This window comes from Anolis carolinensis, chromosome 2 (genome assembly GCF_035594765.1).
Source record: "Anolis carolinensis isolate JA03-04 chromosome 2, rAnoCar3.1.pri, whole genome shotgun sequence".
Lineage (NCBI taxonomy): Eukaryota > Metazoa > Chordata > Lepidosauria > Squamata > Dactyloidae > Anolis > Anolis carolinensis.
The window spans coordinates 280,855,812-280,876,857 of NC_085842.1; the positions used below are offsets into that span (position 1 = coordinate 280,855,812).

Consider the following 21,046-nt stretch of genomic DNA (forward strand, 5'->3'; position numbering starts at 1 on the left):
GGAACCAAGGTTAATTCTCTCTTCCTCGACATATGACACTTAAAGACTTTAGCTGGCCCTTTCCTTTAGAATGTACTTCTGCTATCCCCTTTAGGAGTCAGGCAAAGGGCTCCTTAATCCTTTTTCTTTCCAGTGTGAACAGCAGCAGACATTTGGGCAGTCTCCATTCTTTCATTATACAGTATGCAGTTCAGCTGCTCACTCTCATTTGCCTGAGCCTTGGCTCCTGTGTGGGAGTCAGCAGCTGAGGTGCTTAAGAAGAAAAAGCTTCCAGAACAGCTGTTGCTCTTCATATTGGGAATGAGCAGCCTTTTTCACCTGCATTGAAGCCTCAAGCATGGGGAAGAATTAGCTCAGTTCTTTCTGAATTCATAATATGGCCCTCTTCAAAGTAAGTGGCTGAATAGGGGTCTCGGTTCTGAGATAGGCCTGACTATACCTATCTCAGAAAGTTACTGCTTTTTTAAAAGCTTCTTCCATCTGGAAGTGCTCACAAATAGCAATGTCCTCAGAGCACAGAAGGATCCTTTTATCTCTCTAAGGACCTTTTCATATGACATTTCTGGTTCCTGCTGAAACCTTGGACATCTTCACATGGCCCACAGGGGTTGTGCCATTGCACCAGCAGTTGCCAGCAAAAGGGAAGGTGTGTGGGGTGCCTCATGGTGCCCCCCCATGCACTCCCTCCTTCCCCATCACATGATGGGGATGGGACAGGGCATGCTGGCACCCTGTCCCTGTCCTCTGTCCCCATCGTATGAGAAAAATGGGAGGAATGTGCAGGTAGCTCCATTGGAGCTACCCAAAAGACACTTTCCTTCCCATGGGGGAAAAAGAAGCACCTAGTGGCACATCCCTTCCACTTCAGGAGGAATGTGGGCAGGGCCTGCCATGTGTTGTTTGATTGTGCTCAGCAGGGCCCATCCAAGCTGCGGCTAAAAGCGGCAAAACGGAGCTATTTTTCCCCGTGTTACGAGGTCCTAAGTAATATCAATGTGGTGATGTTGTCTAACCATATAGTCTAAGAAAGCATTGTAAACATGTATAAATTGTTATTAACAGGGCTGGACCAGAACCTGTAAAAGCTTGAGGTGACAAAGTAGAATCTATCCCAATTCCACTGAAAAGTAGTGGTGAGATCAGATTTGGAACCAACAAGGTAATGTAAAGAGTGGGACATGTTATGCTTCCCACACAACTTTTGGTCTCTAAAAAGAATTACATGGAATAGGAGGAGGCTCAGAAGACATGGTCTGGACTCCTGTTAGTGACAGATCTCTGTGTGTGTGTGTGTGTGTGTGTTTTACATATTTGCAATCTTTTTGGATGAAGGACTCTGTACCATTCTGTAGTCCTTTGCCTGGTGTCTAAACCTCACCCTACATTCAGCTGGGAAAACCTGAAAGGGATTGTACTGCTGCCGCTTTCCTGTGATGAGCAGAGAGATGGGAATGAAATTCAATTGAAATCACTATTGATAGGCTATGCCATGAGATAAAAGGGCCGTACTCTGTGGGAATGGGAGTGGACACAGAACTGCACGGGTGGGACATTACACTCTGCCTGCTCGATGTAGAATCTGCCAATGCTGGCCTCCAGGCAACTGACACTGATATCTATTATCAGGCAGTTGCTTCCTTTCTGCCTGTCAGAGTTGGATCTGTTTGTTGGGAGTACTGAACTGAAATATCAACAGTTATGCCGAAAGCAGAGAAAAAGCTCTCCTTCTATCTCAACTGCCATTGCCCTGGCCTCAGAGGGAGGAAAAGGGAAGGCAGTATTGGCTGAATTTAATCCCACACATACAACCACAATCTCTTTTCCCATTTGTTTCATGTCTTAAATAGACTGTAAGCCTGAACATTGGAAACTGTTTGTTGTTCTTTATTGTTTTGTTATTTTATTTGCAAGGTGCCATGTGTAGTGACAGTGATAAAAAGAAAGATAGAGGGCAATCTATCACCTATTCCACTACTACTATATTTTCAAACAAAAAGCAATAATCTAAAATGTAATGGACAATTGTAGAGTAACACACATTTTTTTATGAAACCATATGTTACATTCTGGTCTCATCTGTTTTCTTAAATTTGCTGTCTGGGGTCTTTTTAATGTGCAGAGGAAGAAGCAATGATTAAATGGAGAATCATATTTAACAGAGATGCAAATTCTCTATTTTTAACAAACACACAAAAATGGACTGGGCGTTGGAGAGGGAGGTTAACAAGCCCTATATTTCCACTTGCTTCTCTTACGTAGGCAAAGATTTCCCTGCTGATCTAGGTACACTTGATTTCATGCTTCTTTGTTAGTAAAGCGGAAGCACATTCAAAAAGCTTCAGTAAACTTTCCAAGAGCAGACAAGTCTTTTAATATAAATAATAAAAGCAAGTTTTGAAAAGTGCAATTGAAAACATGCATGATTAAAGAACGAGCCATTTCTATTTCAAATGCTTGGAAGAGGAAGGACAGTAGCTGCAGGATAAATCTAAGCCTGACATTTGAGCTACTGAACACTGACATTCTTTCATACCAAGGAGGCATGGAGGGGTCTGACTGAAGTGAATGAAACTTCATTTGTTACCATTCTTCTGAAAGTAGCCCTTAATGTCGATTGTGGGCACACTGAGCGATGGTGGCAGCCATGCATAGCGGGCATCTGCAACTGTGCAAAACCACTGTAAAGTGGTCACAGAAAAAGCTTTTCAACATCTAAATGAAAAACAAATGTGCTATTCAAAATGTACTCCTTGGCTTTATGCTCAAACAAGAGAATATTCTTCATAGAATCAGAAAAATCTGTTCCTTGTGTTTGAAACAGAGCATAGCAGTTATACAAGCATCTCTTTTGAAATTTGGGCTTTTAAATAAATACGCACACCCATTTCATAAATCTATTTATATATTATATATACTCAAGACTCATTATACTACACACACACGCACATATATCAGGATGAGGAATCGACCACTTATGTCCAGAATTTAAGAAAACTCAAGAAGATTCTTATATGCATGAACTCCTTCCTTCCTGATAAATATTAGAGAGAAAACTTTGAAGAAATGACATTTCTAAATATTCCAGAAGTCCAGTCCTATTCTTATAGATAGTCTCTTTGAGTTCCAAGGGACTAAATTTTTCTCAGATCTGCTTATCTCTGAATATCAAGGATTCTGACTTTGCATTCATGGTCATCATCAATACCCTGATGGCTCTGTTCTACATAGCCTTTGGTCATTGAAATTTATCCTGCTGTTTTAATATAGTTTCACTTTATTTTTTCATTTTTTACTATTGAAAAGAATGTTTTTAACTGGTCTTATACATTTTAAAATGTATGTATTCAATGTCTTAATTTTAAGAACTGCCTTAGGGGCCCTATTAGTCAGAGCAGCAATGCATAAATGCTGTAAATAATCCAGCCAAAAGGAGATGCTCGCTGGGACCTCTACTGGTGAGAAAGAATGGGATTTATGGTTCTGCACAGCTCCTTTCCTCATTTTCCTTTATGGGCAGCTAGTAAAGATTTCATGTTTTGGAGTGTTTTTTCAATGTAACTCAGTACTCCATAATTGTCTACGTTGGGAGGGGTGATTTGATTGACAATGGCAGCTGCATGTGGGATTTTTCTTGTCAGCCAAGAAGAAGAGACAAAAAGAAAACCAATCTCAAGTCTTTCTGCAAATCTGGTGGTCTCCTCCCCAGTACCTGTGTTTCTAATTCTCTGCGGACTAATAAGAGAGAGAGGAAGATGTATGCTGCTCATTGTGTGTGTTTGGTAAAACTTAGCTTTTCTATAATTCTGTTAGATTGAAAGGAATATAGCAAAAATACAGAATCTATTTCACCTGATGACATGGACAAGTTCTTAGGAGAAATAAAGGCAACCACCCTTGCCCTTCCAGGCTGATTAAACAGGTCAGAGGGGGACTAGCAGAGTGGGTGAAGGTGCTGGTAAATGCCTCCTGGCACAAGGCTCAATGCCAATTAGCCTAAAGGAGGCCATAGTAAATCCTCTGTTAAAGAAACCGGCACTGGATCCCACTCAGTTATTCAACTACTGGCCAGTTTCAAATCTCCCCTTTCCAGGCAAGGTTCTAGAGAGGGTGGTGGGCTCTCAGCTCCAAAGTTTCTTGGAATAAACCGATTATCTGGATCCATTTCAATCTCATTTCAGATCTGGTTATGAAATCGAAATGGCATTGGTCACCTTGGTAGATGATCTATGGAGAGCTAAACAGGGGGAGTGTGTCCCTGTTAGTTCTCCTGGACCTCTCAGTACCATCAATCATAGTATCCTTCTGAGATGTCTCTCTGGGATGGGACTTGGAGGCACTGTTATACAGTGGCTCCTCTCCTTCCTGGAGGGCCGAACCTAGAAGGTGGTGCTGGGTGACTCCTTTTTGAACCCTTGGCCATTGACCTGTGGGGTTCCACAGGGATCCATTCTGTCACCTATGCTTTTTAACATCTACATGAAACCACTGGGAGAGATCATCTGGAGTTTTGGAATACGGTGTCATATTTATGCAGACAACGCTCAATTCTATTACTCTGTTCCATCAAAAGTCAATGATGCCAGTCTGGTCCTTAACTGATTTCTGTCAATAGTAATGGACTGGATGAGGTCAAACAGATTGAAATTAAATCCTGGCAAGACAGAGGTATTCCTCGTCAGTCGCAAGGCAGATCAGGGTATAAGGATACAGCCTGTGCTGGATGGGGTAACACTCCCCCAGAAAATGCAGGTTCGCAATTTGTGGGTACTCCTGAATTCAGATCTCAACCTAGAAATCCAAGTATCAGCCGTGAACAGGAGTGCTTTTGCACGGTTAAAACTAGTGCACCAACTGCGTCCATTCCTGGAGAAGTCGGATCTGGCCACAGTGGTGCATGCCTTAGTTACATCCCAATTGGACTACTAGAATACTCTGTATGTGGGGCTGCCTTTAAAGAGTGCTCAGAAGCTTCAGCTGGTTCAGAGGTCAGCTGCCAGGTTATTAATAGGAGTGCTGTACAGGGGGGGGGGGGACTCTCATGTTCTGTGAGATTTAATGGGATACACCTAAAGAAGTATATATAGAACTGCAGCCTGTAGTTTCCAATGATGACTATTCCATAGCATCATTCTGATAGTGCAATGATCGCTAGTGGTTTCCCTGCCAGTGAAATGGCTGTGAGCTCTAGTAAAAGAATTTTTAAAAACTATCCAAGGTGTTGATGTATTTTGGAGATAGTACATTGCGCTCATGGGGACTAGATCTGAATTACATCTAATGAAGCAATCCAACAGTTACCATTTGTAGAATTAGTTGAACACTCAGTTGCACATGCAGTTATACCACAAGAATAAGTATCATGCTTGCACAATGGGAAAACCTGCTTGAACACCACTAGGACACTTTCATTCCGTTTATATTATATTGGAATTAAGCTAATGGGGTTATTTCTCAGTAGATAGGAACAAAATAGCACATTCTTTACTTTTACAACCTAATATTGTGCATGCTTTGCTTAGAACTAGACATCTTATCTTAAGATACTGTTTCTTATTTCTGATTCTATTGTAGATTTCAGGGCCCTGACTAAAAATAAAATAGTGAAGAGAAAAAAATGGCTCAGCGTATCATCACTGGTATTTCTTTAAAAGAATTGGATGGTGGATTTGGATCCTATTTCAAAAAATGTATCATGAGAACAGAAAATTCAAGACCAAAGGTGTATCCTGGTGTACCCATGGATTCCCATTGTCTCTCTTTCCTTTTATTCACATTTAAAAAATTCAGAAACAGAATTTAGAGGTAGTTATAAAAATCCAGAAGGATTTTTTCCTCTATTGGTCTTGCTGAAATGACTAAAGGTAATACTTGTGTTGCACACACAAAAAATATTCATATGAAACATGAATCAATATGCTACATGTAATAATACTATAGAGGAAGCCACTTCCAAAACATGTACTTGCATAACAAAATAGATGCATGCCTCTTGAAATGTGATCTAGGATTCTTAATAGATTACATATTAAACATGAGACAATAATGTCATGGTGCAGCTGAAAAAGTCCTTGCAATTCTTGGTTGCACCAAGTATATTGTTCAGAGTTCAAGAGAAGTAACAGTACAATCTATTCAGCTCTGGTCAGATCTGACCTGCATGTAGCTGTATATATTTCTTTGCACCACAGTTCAAGAAAAAAATGGACAAACTGGAATATGTTCAGAGGAGTGCAAAGATGCATGCGATGGAGCCAGCTTCTGCTGACCAGGGACTAGAATATGAATGAACAGATTTAGATTGAAAAAAAAGATATTCCACCTAAACATTAGAAAAATTCTTAGCTATAAGAGTTGTTCAACTGTAGAATAGACTATCTTGTAACCGTGGAATAGGCTCCTTTTTAAGTCTATAGTAGTGTCTTATTGCATGGCAGGGAGTTGGATTATATGGCACTTGTGGTCTCTTCCTAGTGTGATGCATTTCTGTTAAGGAAGTTCACTATTTTTCTGATAAAAAAATATCAGTTTGTGGAGTTGTCATCATGATATGTCATGTTAAACTCTATGTCATAAAATTTAATATTGAAGAACCCCTCAGCTGTGTATAAATGTGAGGGGGCTGCATTCTGACAGATTTCACCAATTTCTAATTCAGTCTCTGACAAAAGATAGATAAATGTTACTGAAATTGTAAAGACATTTGCGGGGGTGGGGGGTGGGGAGCAATGTCCAGAGAAATAAAATTTTGGTTGCATTTCTATGTCTCGAACAAAAGACTTCACTGGGAACAAATTCCATTCAACTCAGTCAGATTTGTTTTGACATGGTAAGGATATGTCCAGAAAAGCTAGTTACTTTAATGATGACTTTCTGTTTTATTTTGTGTTTGGAAAGCCAATCCACCAATCTTACTTATGAGAACCTCTATTTGACAGGAATGTATGGATGATGAAGTTGCATGAGCCCATTCTGGAAAGGTTGCTTTTTTGGTTTACAACTGAAGGATCCAATGGGAAGCCACCCTGGGGGAGTCTGGAAGTTGTATCCTAAAGAAACCTTTTTCAAATTGTGCGAATATTGTTTGCTTTGTTTTTCAGAAGGAAACCCATTGGCAACTTGTTTGAATTGATGGTTAAGATTAAACATGACTGATGTATTTGTGTGAATTATTATAAAATGCTTGATATTTTTTACTCCGTATTTCAACACCAGTCTTAACAATGAAGGAAAAATGCCATGTTCACCTTGTCATTTGAGCTATTGTAAGGACAATCAGGGAGCTAATATGGTGTAGTAGTTTGAGCATTTAACAATGACTCTGAAGAACAGGGTTTTAATCCTGCTCTTAGACATGGAAATCAATTGGATGACCTTGAGCAAGTCACACACTCTTAGTCTCAGAAAACCCAGTGATAGGTTAATTTCAGGATCACCATAAGTCAGAAATTATTTAAAGACAAACAAAAAGACTGCAAGAAGCAAACTACTCTTTTTAACAACTTTCCTGATAGCCATGGGTGATAAGGAGATTCATGTAGACCAATGAGAGAGACTATGTAGGTAGCATGAAGATGGGAAACTTCTTCATCCTTCCTCTATTGGTCCACTGGGTTTCTGTAAGGTTTGGAAGAAGGTAAGCCCATCCCTCAATTCTGCTTCTCAGCTTCTAAGCAATTTACTAGTCTAATAAGGATCACTTCACATGGCCCTTTTGGGCTGTGCCACTGCTCTGGCAATCGCTAGCAAAAGGCCCATGGTACCCCGCACACCCTCCCACCTTCCCCCATGATGGGAATGGGACAGTGTGCATTGGCACTCTGTCCCCATCAGATGGGAGAAAGGGCGGCAACATGCGTTGCCCCTCCACCCTTTCCCCCATCATATAGGGGAAAGGGGACAAAAATGTGGGTAGCTTTGTTGGAGCTGCCCAAAATACACTTTCCTCCCCACAGTGGTGGAGGAAGTGACTTTCGGCACTTCCGCCCCACTTTGGGAGGGATGTGGGCAGGGCCTGCTGTGCATCATGTGATGATGCACAGCAGGCCCCATCCTTGCCGTGCAACAAAGCGACAAAACGGGGAAAAGATGCCCCGTGTGAAGAGGTGGCACCAAGAAACTCCATCTCTGTGTTTCCATTATAATACTGGAAAGAATCATTCTGATCTCTGAAGCCAGCTCAGAAATACAGGAGTAAGAGGCCAGTAAGGGGAGGAGGGAATGTAACTTGTATGGCCTTATTTACAAGAGAACAGATGCAGCAGTAACTGTCATTTCCCCTTTAGGAACTATTTTTCAGGTGAGGAGCCAGAATTACTTTTCCAACTTAGAAGGGAGGACACCAGGTAAATGCTTGGGTTTGGCAGGCAAGGACTAGCCATGTCCCTCTTGTGTCATGTAAGCCAATTCATGGCCTCATAAGGAGCAGGAATACTCACTTAGCCTCTGAGAAATACAGAGGCAGAAGTGGCTAGATCAGACTTCCCCCCCCCCCTTTCACATGCAGCCTATAGCTGTAATCTGACTTTTCTGGGGAGCAACCAATCTGAGAAGGTCATAACTTAGTACATCTGGAAATTTGTGTGGAGCTGGGTGCCTGTTACATTAAAATATGTGGTAGCCTTTGGGGACAACATTCTTCCGGGTGAGTCTGTTTGAATTGGTTTGTGTAAGGATGTGCTTACTGCTAAATACTTCAAACTGCAATTAACAGCCTAGCTTGGATTGTTATGAGAACATGGTCTACCTCCTTCTCCTGAAAGTACTTCTTGTCTTCTGCGGAACAGACATTGTTTTCCCCAACTACAGCCTTCACGCATAGAGAGATTCTAATAAGTTGGACTTTGCTGTACTTTACATGAAAGTGGGATGGTTTTTATATCACTGTTTTAGTGTTCTGATGAGAACATTTTAAAAATACCACAATCAAACTCTGGTAGCAAGCAACATGGTCACTAGACATCAGCTATGGATATATAATGCCATATTAATTTTACAGGGGAAAAGAGAAAACCTTTCAGAAGCTGGAATGTCTCAGGTTCCAGGATAATAAAATGGTCTTCTGAAACATTGACTAGCATATTTTGGCTGTAATCCCCAGAAAATACCACAAACAAAATATTTGTGTAGCTTTTAAAATACTCTTGCTGAGTATTAAAAGCATCTGTTTGTGAGGAATGCATTGTAATTAAAAAACATTTGAAGCCTGATTTTTTAAAAAGAAAAATGGCTATGCTCTTCTTAAATTTAGCCTTGTTAATTGCTCAAGTGACAACTTGCCTGTTGTGTTACAGAAACATGACTTCATTCAGAGCAATATTTTGTCCAGCATGAACCACATGACAGGACCCAGAAGAATTCATGATATCATCAGCGTCATGATTTTAATTAGTACTAGGCAACAGGCTCTTGTTATTTCAGGTTTGGACATGGAAATGAAAATCTTTTGTTTCTTTCTGCCTATGCATTTTCCATCACTGAATATTCTAGAGAGAAGTCTACTTTTTTCCTCTGAATTTGCCAAGGCCAATGAGACAAAAAGTCAAAATGAGCCCCCATACTGAGGTTAAAAAATATTCAATTATCTACAAAACAATTATGTGGCTTTTTAATTGTAACCAGTTGCAGCATATTATCTAACTGTAGGTCTAATGCTGGAAGACACATTGCAGACTGCAACATGCATATTATATTTGAAGGCATCTAAATTTATAGCTGTCAATTCTGATGGCCCTCTTGAAGAAAGTTTCATTGAGTTTGCAAGGTTTACTTTAACAAAAAATAAAAAGATGAGCAGAGAGTAGCTACAGATTATTTAATTACAGATGACGTGCCCATTCTAAACTTATGCTTTCTTCAACATACAGGTGGGGGTACCATAGTGTGATGCCTCATGGGCCTTGTAGTCCTGCTCCCAGTGCCATCGTGGCTAATGAAGACGAAAACATGGGGTTTTTGCCGGCTCAGCAAGAGCCGGAATCTTTCCAGATGCCTGATGTTGATGTTTTTGCCCAAGAACCCATTAAAACAGACCTTGAGCAGCTCTCACCCCCTTTTGCTAGGAGACAGTCCTATACTGCAGACAGGGGAGTGAAAGAACAGGTTCGCAGGAGTTTGAGAATTGCAGCTAAACAAGACACTGATTAGCCATGTTTCCCCTGGGAAAATCTAGAGAGTCTCACATCTGGAGAAAGCTGGGTTTCGTTTCCTGTTCTCTAGGGAAAGAGAACGCTGGACACCTGCCTGGCAGGAAAACGGGGCCCAGATATAGGTGCCTGGCACGGTAGGTTCCGTGCGGAGTCAACAGAGCAGCTTCAGGAGTGATTTCGTGTTTCCAGCCTTGTGTGGACTTCGCAAAGTCCGCAACCCCAGTCTCCTTGCTTTGCCTAGCCAAGTATTCAAGTATTCAAGTATTGCCTTGCCTTGTTCCTAGCCACGGACCTTGTTCATAGAATCAAGTTTTGTTTCAGCCTTGTTGTGAATTTACCTTGGACCTTGAAAGACTCTGGACATTTCCCCACACTATTGCTTGGCAATAGTGTGTGTTTCGGTTTGCGGGATTCTCCTTTGAACTCTAATATCATTTATTGGACAAAATATTTCTGGACTATATTTGACCTCATTTGATAGGTCTGCTTCTGGACTATATTTTTTACTTGTTTTTATTATTCTTATATATTTCTTTAATAAAGATATTAGATAGTTATTGGCCTCCGTGTTTGGTTCTTGGTGCTCCGTTGCCTTGGGCGTGACACATAGCTATTAAAAAGTCTCTAGGACAGTGCTTTCCAAACTGGGTTGCGACACATTAGTACAGGCATCCTCAAACTCTGGTACTCCAGCTGTTTGGGCCTCCAACTCCCAGAATTCCTGACCACTGAAAAAGCTGACTAGGACTTGTGGGAGGCCCAAGCAGCTGGAACACCAGAGTTTGAGGTGGATTAATGTGTCATCTGCAGTGTCTAAGTGTGCCATGCAAATGTAACAAGAAACCTCTTGAGTCTGTGAAATAATCAATAAATAATATATATATATATATATATTAAAAAATGAAAGGTGTTCATGTTGAGTGTTACATTTCATTATTACAGTTTATGTATTTATCCATGCATCCTAAAAGGAGTTAGTTTAACCTCTAGTTTGCTAATAACACTGAATTACTGAGTTATGCATATCTACAAAGTATGTCACCAACACGAAATGTTTGGAAACCTCTGCTTTAGGGGAAAGTAATGATCATTATCATATCTGTGAGAAGAGGCCTCAGTTTGAGTTATGAATCTTTTGATGTTTCATATGAAAATATACGATTCTAGAAGCCTTCTGCCAAACAACAGATGAGTTCAAATCAAAACATGAAAGTAAGTTCCCAGGTACTCTCTTGACCTTTTGTGTCTCAGGGCCCAAATACACTGGGCAAAATGTGAAAAGAATTGGCATTTAAGATGCAGATTCCCTTTGCATTTTGCAGCCAGAGAGGGGTCCAAAACTCCACCAGTTTGGCTGGGGGGACCACACACCCACCCGAGCCAATCGATGATTGGCATGGGCAGGCAGGGACACGGTTAACCTTTCCTCCCTGCCCTCCCTTTTGCCCTGTACATAACATAACATTCAGGGAAGGCCCAGGTCTTTGGATGTATTTTTAAAATCTGGATTAAACCTGACAAAACAAATTTATTCCAGGTTTAACAGATTAGCGTGGTGCATAATTTGGATGCTCCAGGCTAACCCATTTCCTATGCCACATTATATGGCAATGTAGATGACATTCTCTACCTCCTCTGAACTTTTTTCAGGTGTTTGTTATCACTCCATTTCCCATTCTGTACTCTTCGTTGAGCTATCTATGTTCTCTGCCCTTTCACTCCTAGTGTGACACCCCTGGCTGCGAGAGCACTGGAAACCAACACACCGAGGCCAATAAACAATCTAATATCCTTATTAAGGAATTAAGAAATTAAAACAAAAACAAGCAGAAGGTATAGTTCATCAATAGACCTTTCAGGAAAGGTCAAATATAGTCCAGTAATATATTGTCCAATATATAATATTAGAGTTTAAAGTTTGTAATCCAAAAACCGAAACACACTCAAACTTCCAAGCAGTTTGAGTGGGGAAAACGTCCAAGTCTTTTGCTAGAGTTCAATGTAAGTCCAAGGCAAGGTATTGAAGACAAGGCTGGAAACACGGTGAGGCAAGGCAAGGAAACACGGCTAGGCAAGACACGGAAACACAGCCAGGCAAGGCACGGCTAGACTGGAAGGTAGTGGAACTAAACGTGGTCCACACTTGGCTGGAAGTGAAGTTGATCCTCCAACTGACACATTGACTCCGCACTGGCTAGCCAGCGCACAGAACTTTTAAAGAACTTCGAATCTTCCCTCAAAACAGGTGTCTCAAACGCTCTTTTCCCAAGGGAAAAGAGCTAGAACAACATCTTGGCCAGATGCAAACCTCCCTTAGAATTCTCAGGGGAAAATAGGTTAATCAGCAGATTCCTTAGCTGCTAATCGCGCGCTTCGTCTCCTGCCAGCTTTCTCCTGTCTGTTAGTTTCCACAAACATCCTTCGATCAAAGGGAGGGGAACTGGGAAGAGAAGACTCCGTTTCAAGGGTCTTTTTAATGAGCGTTGAAATAGAATTGTCAATAGGAAACATCTGGAACAGGGCAGAGTCTTGCTGAATCGGCACAAAACTTATTTCCTCATCACTGTGGTCCACAATGGAGTCAGGTTCATGGCCCAAGGGTCCATGGGACATCACACCTAGGTTCTCTTTCTGTCGAGTAATATATATCTTACAAGGAGAGAAATCCAGAAAGAAGAGGTAACAGCTAGTCCAATATCATCAACATCACATATCCAGGATTTACCAGGGAAACAGAGCAACTTTTTGCCTTCTTTCTAAAAACATGAAATTAGTTTACTAACAACTACTAAAAGTTTCATGACATCCCATGGTGAGATGCTCTGCTGCATGTAATCTTCAAACATGGAGAAGAGAGAGAAAGAGAGAGCTACAGAGTGCAAAATGGGGGACAAACAAACTGAGACTAACAGAATGGTAACTTATGCCAAAAATTCTGTGTTAAGTTCAGTAAGCAGGAAATTACATGAAAATAAGTTCTTGGAGAATTATGCAAACCAATGAACTAGATGCAATTGTATTTCTCTTCCCATCAAAAATCCACCTTAGAATAATTTTGAACTGAAATTTTGTCTTTTGAGAGGTGTTGGCGAGGAGCCCAAATTGATGACATGGCAGCCCCCTTGGTGATACAATACTGCCCCCTTCTTTTCCCACTCTGAAGATTGAAATGTATCCCACAACAGCCACTAACATACAGGCCAGGATATTACTCCCCCTCCCCCAATTTAGATTCTTTATCATCTTTAAAATTCAGCAAGATTCAAATACAATCAAACAATACAATAAATGAATAAATAAATGATAGCTTCCTTTAAAGGCTGCCAGGCAATAATGCTTGTCTACCACCCCAAAATGACTTTTGCTCTCAATATAGCCTATATTTATAGTGTTTTTGGGACACTTTTTCTTTTTAAAATAATATTTTAAAAACAAAAACAACATTCTGGCAAAGAGTTTAATCTTCTTGCTTAAATCACTCCTCACTCATCTATCATATACTGGTGATATGATGGAGATAATCCTACAACAGTACTTAATCAAAATATTTTAAAGCCATTCATGCAATGGAGGCACTTGCACAGAATAAAAATCCATAGTATTTGAAGGTAAATCATAGCATTACCTTAAAAATTCTGCCAACATCCTATTTGATTTCATCCGCACCTTCCTCCGATGGAACAAGAAACAAAAGATAATGGTATTATATGGTGTAATGCTCAGAATGTAAAGCATTGTAAATCCCATTGTGCCAGTTCTTTCATTCAATATGTACCTTTCTCTGCTTGTCCTCCTTTTCTTACGACAAGTTAGAATACAACCTGAATCCCTGACTGCTTGAACAAGAGAAAAAGCGACTGTATATGAACAGAGGGTATTGTTTTTCTCCCTTTCCTTTTAAACAAAAAGTAAGGCACTATTAGGAACGAATCAAAGCATAACTGACTTTATACTTTCTTGCTCTGAACAATAACATTGTATGGTATTGCTTCAGCTACTGCTGCTGTTTTGAAACTATCCATGTCCTAAGCCTAGATCAATAGAGAGCATCATTTTATAAATTTGAAAAGGAACTTTGAGTTTTGTCATCTCCAAAAGTCTTAAACTATTATTTTATAATGCATAATGCCTGCAGGTGCCCTTCTAAGATCTGGATCTTACTGAGGGAAGTCCGGCTCATACACATGTTAAGAGACAATCCTTCCCTGGAGAGCAAAAGCATACAAGAAAGACAAAGAAGAAGAGAAAAGAAATAGATGGAAGAAACACATACTAACTGAAATAAAGTAATCTAAAATCACCAGGTAGCCCATCTATTGTTTGTCTCAAATAATTTTATCATTTGAGTGTCAATCATTTGTTAAGTAAATTGATATTTTGCCAGAATACAGAGGTCCCATTTTACATATTAGCTTGAGCAGTGTGCTTGCTATACTCACTCTGGTTGCACCCACGTGGTTTACTGGTAAAATCTACCCTTATGATTAGAACAAAGTGGTGTAAAACAAGTGGATGCCTGGTGCTGGTACAGGAATAACCACCACATTTATTATGCTGTTCCATGGGTAACCACCTCCCGGCTATAAATATTGCTGATATCATCCTGTTTCTACTAAGATGTTCAGGTTCATGGGTCTTATAAAGAGGTGAATAGCTTGATTGCAACTACAAGCAGAACAAGATAAGGGACACGAGGAAGTCAACTGCAAGAAGTCTAGGAAAAAGTTCTGACTTTGCGAATCTCAAAATGTGAACTTTTCCTAGTTCAGCTTTGAGTCAAGATACAGTTTCACTTGAACTGGACTAATTTCAGAATAGGCTCTATAGCCTACAATCACAACTATATACTTATGTACAGAGTGGACCAAATGTTAGAAAGGGGTCCTCTATAATCTGTATAGAGCCCTTGGTAGCTCAGCAGATTAAACCTCTGAGCTGTTGAACTTGCTGTCTGAAATGTCAGTGGTTCAAATCCAGGGAGCCAACCTAGCAGTTCGGAAACATGCAAATGTAAGTAGATCAATGGGTATGGCTCCAGGAGGAAGGTAATGGTGCTCCATGAAGTCATGCTGGCCACATGACCTTGGAGGCATCTATTGGACAATGCCAGCTCTTTAGTTTAGAAATGGAGATGAGCACCACACCCCAGAGTCGGGTTGTTGTTGTTGTTATTCCAAAATATCCTTGAGGTGTTTTAAAAGTTTATTATGAATATTGTAAAATCTCATATAATTGTTATCCAATATGCCATTCTGTATAGTCCCATAGAAGTAACTTTTCCAAGCTCTGCTGAGAAGAAGAAAAGATAAAACTGAGAGAGTAATTTATTGTAACCTGAAGACATGAACAGAATGTTGAAAAACTCAGGATAAATGAAAGAAAGTACTCCTTTATATAGTGGTGGAATTCACAGTTTGATGGCTGCCATCTTGGAAGATTTTAAAGAGGGATCAAACAAACTGGCTTATGACAAGTCTATCTCTGGCTACTTGTCATGATGGTTGCTGCTGCTGTTATGTACTTTCAAGTCATTTCCTATTCATGATGACACTAAAGCAAAATTATAATGGGATTTTCTAGGGCTAAGAGTGTGTAATTCACCCAAAATTGCCCAATGAGCTTCCTTGACCAAGCGGGGAATTGAACGCAGTTCTCCAGAATCATAGTCCAATACGCAAATCACTACATCACACATACCTCTGTATCTTAGGTGATATATTTCTAAATTCAAGTTGCTGGGCTACAGAAGCATGAGATTACTGCTATGTTGTATCCTGTTAGTGAGATCTCTCTTACTATCTGCTTGAAACCTGTGAAAACATAGATCATTGGTCCAGTCTAGTGAAGCTGTTCTTCATATCAAAAAAATACCAACTTGAACACATTCATTTTCATATGATTTCATCTATAAATCAGTATTATTCTCCCCCAGTTTTACATATGAAATTTAATGGCCTACACTGGCAGCACTGAATGCTTAGTGCAAATAATATTGGTACTTTCTTCTGCTAAAACTACTCGACCTTTCATTCTCACCTTGTCAGTATCAGTGACTCTAAACTGGAAGACTGGAAACCACCCACTTTGTTCAACAAATGATATTACACAAGCCCACTTTTGGGCCTTGTCAGTCAAGGGAATGCTTGCTTCATGCTGCTGCTTGTGGATTCTTCTATTCATTGACATTTGTGCAGTTCAGCTGTTGCAGTCAGAACGAAGGGAAAAGGTATGCAAGACCTGTGTTTTAGGGGCACAGAGCAACAGAACAAGGGAGCTTAAGGTTATGAAATAACAGTATCAACCACAGAAAAGCAAGAAACCAGACAGCTCATCCCTCTGCTGAGAGAAATATACAAGGAAAACAGATGCAAGACTCAAGCACTACCATAAATAGCATGCACAGAATGATATATCAAAAGTAAAGAAAGATCAAAGTGATATTTCAGAAATAATGATCCTGATTAAGTTCTTAGATCCCTTACCTTTGCACTGCCTATGGCAGCAGCTACAAATGGGGGCTATCATTAGTCCTCCTAGAAGGAGGGAGAGAAGCCTAGAAATATTATGATGCTAAGCATCCTGACACAGGATGAGAGGGGACTGAAATAGGATGGACGAAAAGAACTCTGCCCCATTGCTCTCAACTTTGGTCATTGCTTAACCCACTCATCCTTCCTGGGGGTTAGTATAATCATCTCTCCACATTTGAAGCTTTGACTTTTGTAAATTTGATATTTTTATAGATATGATTAAAATGTTCTTTCTAGGAATCTCTAGATCCTCCTGGTTAATTTCTATGGTCAGTTTCCTCTGGTCATGCTGGAAAACCTCGAGATTTCTAGAGAGAACACCTTTCTTGGGACCTCATCACTTTAAGGCTGGGATTCACCATACACCATGGAGAATCTGGCAGGCCCTGCATGGAGAACCCATTGCCCTCTACCCCACATCACCTGGCTCCCCTCTTACCTCATCCGATGTGCGGAAGCATCACTACTCAGTTCCCCCGTTATTTCCTATTCAACATGGGAAACCTCCCATGTTGCCACCACTGCCTCCAGTGACACTGCCACTTCCCTTGAGGCACAGAGCCCCCCCCCCCCTGAAGTAGATCAGTCATGTGATGAGAGCCAATGGGCCTCCGTGTCTCAAGTGAAGTAGAAGTGTTGTAGTATGGGCAATTTATTTTGCCAGTCTCATGAGGTCGAAAGAATCTCTAGGTTCACCAGTGAGATTTTATAGTCAGCTTCTAGTGGAATTCAACTTTGGAAGATCTAGCATTTCCTAGAAAGTCGTTATCTCGGGTTAAACAAAAGATAATTGCTTTCTTCATGATTTCTCACTTCCATGGGGTCCTTTGACTCTAATCCCTTCAAATGTGGATGGCTGATTGTACAAGCTGTGACAAAGCATTTACTTTCCCTTTGGCATGATTACATAGCTTTGAGGCGTAGCAGTTAAGGTGGCCTTAAACTCCATTAATTCTGCAATCCAGATGCACCATCAATGATGCCAAGGGACAACATAAACTGTTCTGTCAGGCAGCAGGTCATGCTCCACACTGAGTGCTTTCTTCTCAGACTGATACATTATGGGTGAGATAACCAAAAAGAATGCTTGTGGTCCTGTCACAACTCTCCTACAACACCGTCATTATATGGGGAGGGAGAAATGATACTAACTAAAGTACTATGGCTTGGTATACTCTGTAAAAGCATGCTGGCTGCCTTCCTGTCTAGTACTTTTGGGGCAAAATTACCTCTGTCATCCCTGAAACCATGATATCAGGAAGCAAATGCTTCCGGTGTAGCATTTGCAAAATAAAATCAGTGGTTCTCTGTAATGGCTGCTTACCAGTTGCCTTGCTATTTTACAACATACTGATAAAAGAAAAAAGAAAACATTATGGCAAAACGGCATACTTTGTTGAAGGAGACAGATAAATGTTTCCATTATGTTTTTCCCTCTCAAGGCACCGACAGAGTGAAGGCAAAGACAAAGAGAAAATGAAGACAATGATGAAGAAGAAAGCAGCAGCTGTTTTATAGTAGCCCTCTTCTTTATGTTTCTTTGTGATTTGATATTGCAAATCAAAAGTGTGGGAAGGGGGAGGAATATTGTTTGTTATCTATTTGACCTGTTTCCTGCAGTGTCAATCTGATGAGAAAAATACAGACAAAGAGAGAGGTGGCTTGGGATAACATAAGAGATAGATTAACCCTATGTGGTTATCATCTAAGTGTCAATAACAAAATGTGAATGGGCTCCAGCATTGTTTCCCTTGAAATTTCCAGTCTCACACCTGTCATACCTCAAGATAACTATCCATCATGGAGTCAAAGTGGCAAGCAACTGTGTGGTCCTTTGATAAGTAACAGTGACACAATTTGTCTCTTTCTCTTCCCACAGATTTCAAGTAATGGGCTAACAGCAGGTTAAGGACAGCAGAAGAGTGGGTCTGAATGACTGTTCAAGCAACAAAGCAAGCACAGCTGCAAAAACAGCCTGTAAAACACTTGGTTTGAGATGAATATTGGAAGTAGCATGTAAAATTAAAACCAAATCAATCATAAAAAGCACTATTCATAAAAGAAAATTATTTTCCCATATATTGGAAACCCCTTTAATAGAGCGTGGTGGTTAAAAGCCAAGCCATAACCAAGGGAAGAACTGTTTCCAACGAGACAATATAAATTAATGTTTGGAAATAATACCAAACAGCTTGTCTCTTTTTCTGATCTTTCTTTCTTTTTCTTTCATTCTTTCTTTCTTCTTGGGGCAAAGGGAGAGAAGTCCAGTATCTTTCTTATAAGCTAGAAATTAGACTTTTTGTTTCAAAACAAAACTGCTTGTTATAATATTTATCATCTAAAAAGATTATCAGAGCAGTTTATAAATTGATAATTTCACAGTTGCCCATCATTAATTAACTCACTGATCAGGGAATAAGCCCTACTGATGTCACTGAGTTTTACCTCTGAGTAAATGTGTGGAGTCCATTGTAATCTATTTACAATAGGAATGTATATCTTCACTAAATCTCAAAGAAACAGCAAGTAATTTTAGTGATTTAGTAAAAGTCTGGGCAGTTTTCAAAGACAATTTGCCATTTGAAATTTATTTTGCACAATAGTCACATGTGGTTAGTTTTTTTATTGAAAGTATAATTTTCTTCACAGGAAAATATTTTATAAACAAAAAAAATTACTTTTATGTAGCGATATTGTTTGTGCAGAAAAAGTTGTTTCCTGTACAAAGCAATGAGATGAAAATTTTTGTCACTCTAAAGATTCTTGCCAGTTTAGGATTTTTCTCATCAGAAAAATCAGAAAAAAAAACTTTCAAATATATGAAATATTGTTTCTCCCCTCCCTCCCCTCTTACTTTACAATGATAGCTCCTGTGTATCAATTTCTTGGGGAAACTACATGAGATGGTGCAAACTACATCATATTTTATCAATCATAGTAGATGTCTTGGGCTTTTGTTTTATTTTTTCACTAAAGTGTGCATCATATTGAATGGTACAGGACTAACTTTCAGACTATAACTGTTTTCTTCAGCCATCAAACAAATATATCCAGACAGGCAGAGAAAAACCAACTTTGAAATTTCCATTGCTACCTTGATCTCTCCAAGGTATCTCAGAGTGGTCTTAGTCAAAATAATTTGTTTTTAGCATAAATTTGCTGTATAGTATGACCCCCAAAGTCATGAGTCTTGTATCTGTCATAAGTACCACTTTTGCACAATTTTGCCAAAAAAGGGGGTTTGAGTGGGGAAAACATGATTTTGATGCAAACTCCTTCAAATATTGTGTGAAAAAAATGTTTTCTGCAAACTATACTTTTTTACAAAAAAAATCCATAAATTATTTTTTTAACAAGAATCCAAAGTGGGAACTATAATCAAACATGCAGGAAAAACTGTCATAAGCAAGTCCAGCAGGGAGAAAAGGTTTGGCAAAAATGTTCAATAATGCAACTTGTGTATTTGTGTCTATTTATATCTCATCCTATTTCATCATCCACCATCAGTTGGGGAGCGCCTTCCCTCCAACTCCAACTGCCACTCAGTAGCTATAAAGTGAAGAGGGGGCAGCCAGATTTTAGGGGTGTGCACAACTCAAAAAAAAAACCTGCTTCATTTCTCTTAACAAAAATCACATGACCCCCATTTTGATTCCATTTTGATTTTAATAAAGTCATAAGGGTCAATGTCAAAACTATTCCAGAGTTCCAAAAATGTTTTTTTTTTGTTTTGTTTATTTGTTCCATCACTTCTGACTCTTCGTGGCCTCATGGACCAGACCACGCCAGAGCTTCTTGTCAGCCATTGCCACCCCAGCACCTTCAAGGTCAAGCCAGTCACTTCAAGGATAACATACATCCATCTTGCCCTTGGTCAGCCCCTCTTCCTTTTCCTTCCATTTTCACCAGCATCATTATCTTCTCCAAGCTTTCCTGTCTTCTCATTATTTGGCCAAAGTACTTCATCCCTCCCTCAGTTTTAGATCTATCGTTGTCTCCTTGAATTTTCTATGCAACAATGATGCAACATAACCAGGGCATCATTCCTCCCTCCCCCCCCCCCCAAGTTTCAGAAAGATAAGATATGCACATTCACTAATTTTTAGGGAATTTTAACCAACATAAACTTAACAGTACTATTTCACAGAAAGACCCCAGGGCCATCCAGTCCAACCCCCTTCTGCCAGGCAGGAAAAGCACAGTCAAAGCACCCCCAACAGATACCCATCCAGCCTTTGAAATAATAATAGGAAGCCTACTAGGTAAACTTTGGAGTTATTGCCTCTCAACCTTGCCTACCTCACAGGGTTGATTCAACTCCCAACAATCCCCTTTTATCTCAAACACAGGTTTTCCCTCACCCAAACTTTC

General features: G+C 40.0%; 1 long non-coding RNA gene across 1 annotated transcript; it reads left to right on the forward strand.

The window, feature by feature from the left end:
* Positions 1 to 227: 227 nt before the first annotated feature.
* On the forward strand, positions 228 to 14,444 carry LOC103277617 (uncharacterized). Its single transcript, XR_505547.3, has 3 exons — positions 228 to 391; positions 1,063 to 1,159; positions 14,281 to 14,444. It is a non-coding gene; the product is annotated as an uncharacterized LOC103277617 (long non-coding RNA).
* Positions 14,445 to 21,046: the final 6,602 nt, after the last annotated feature.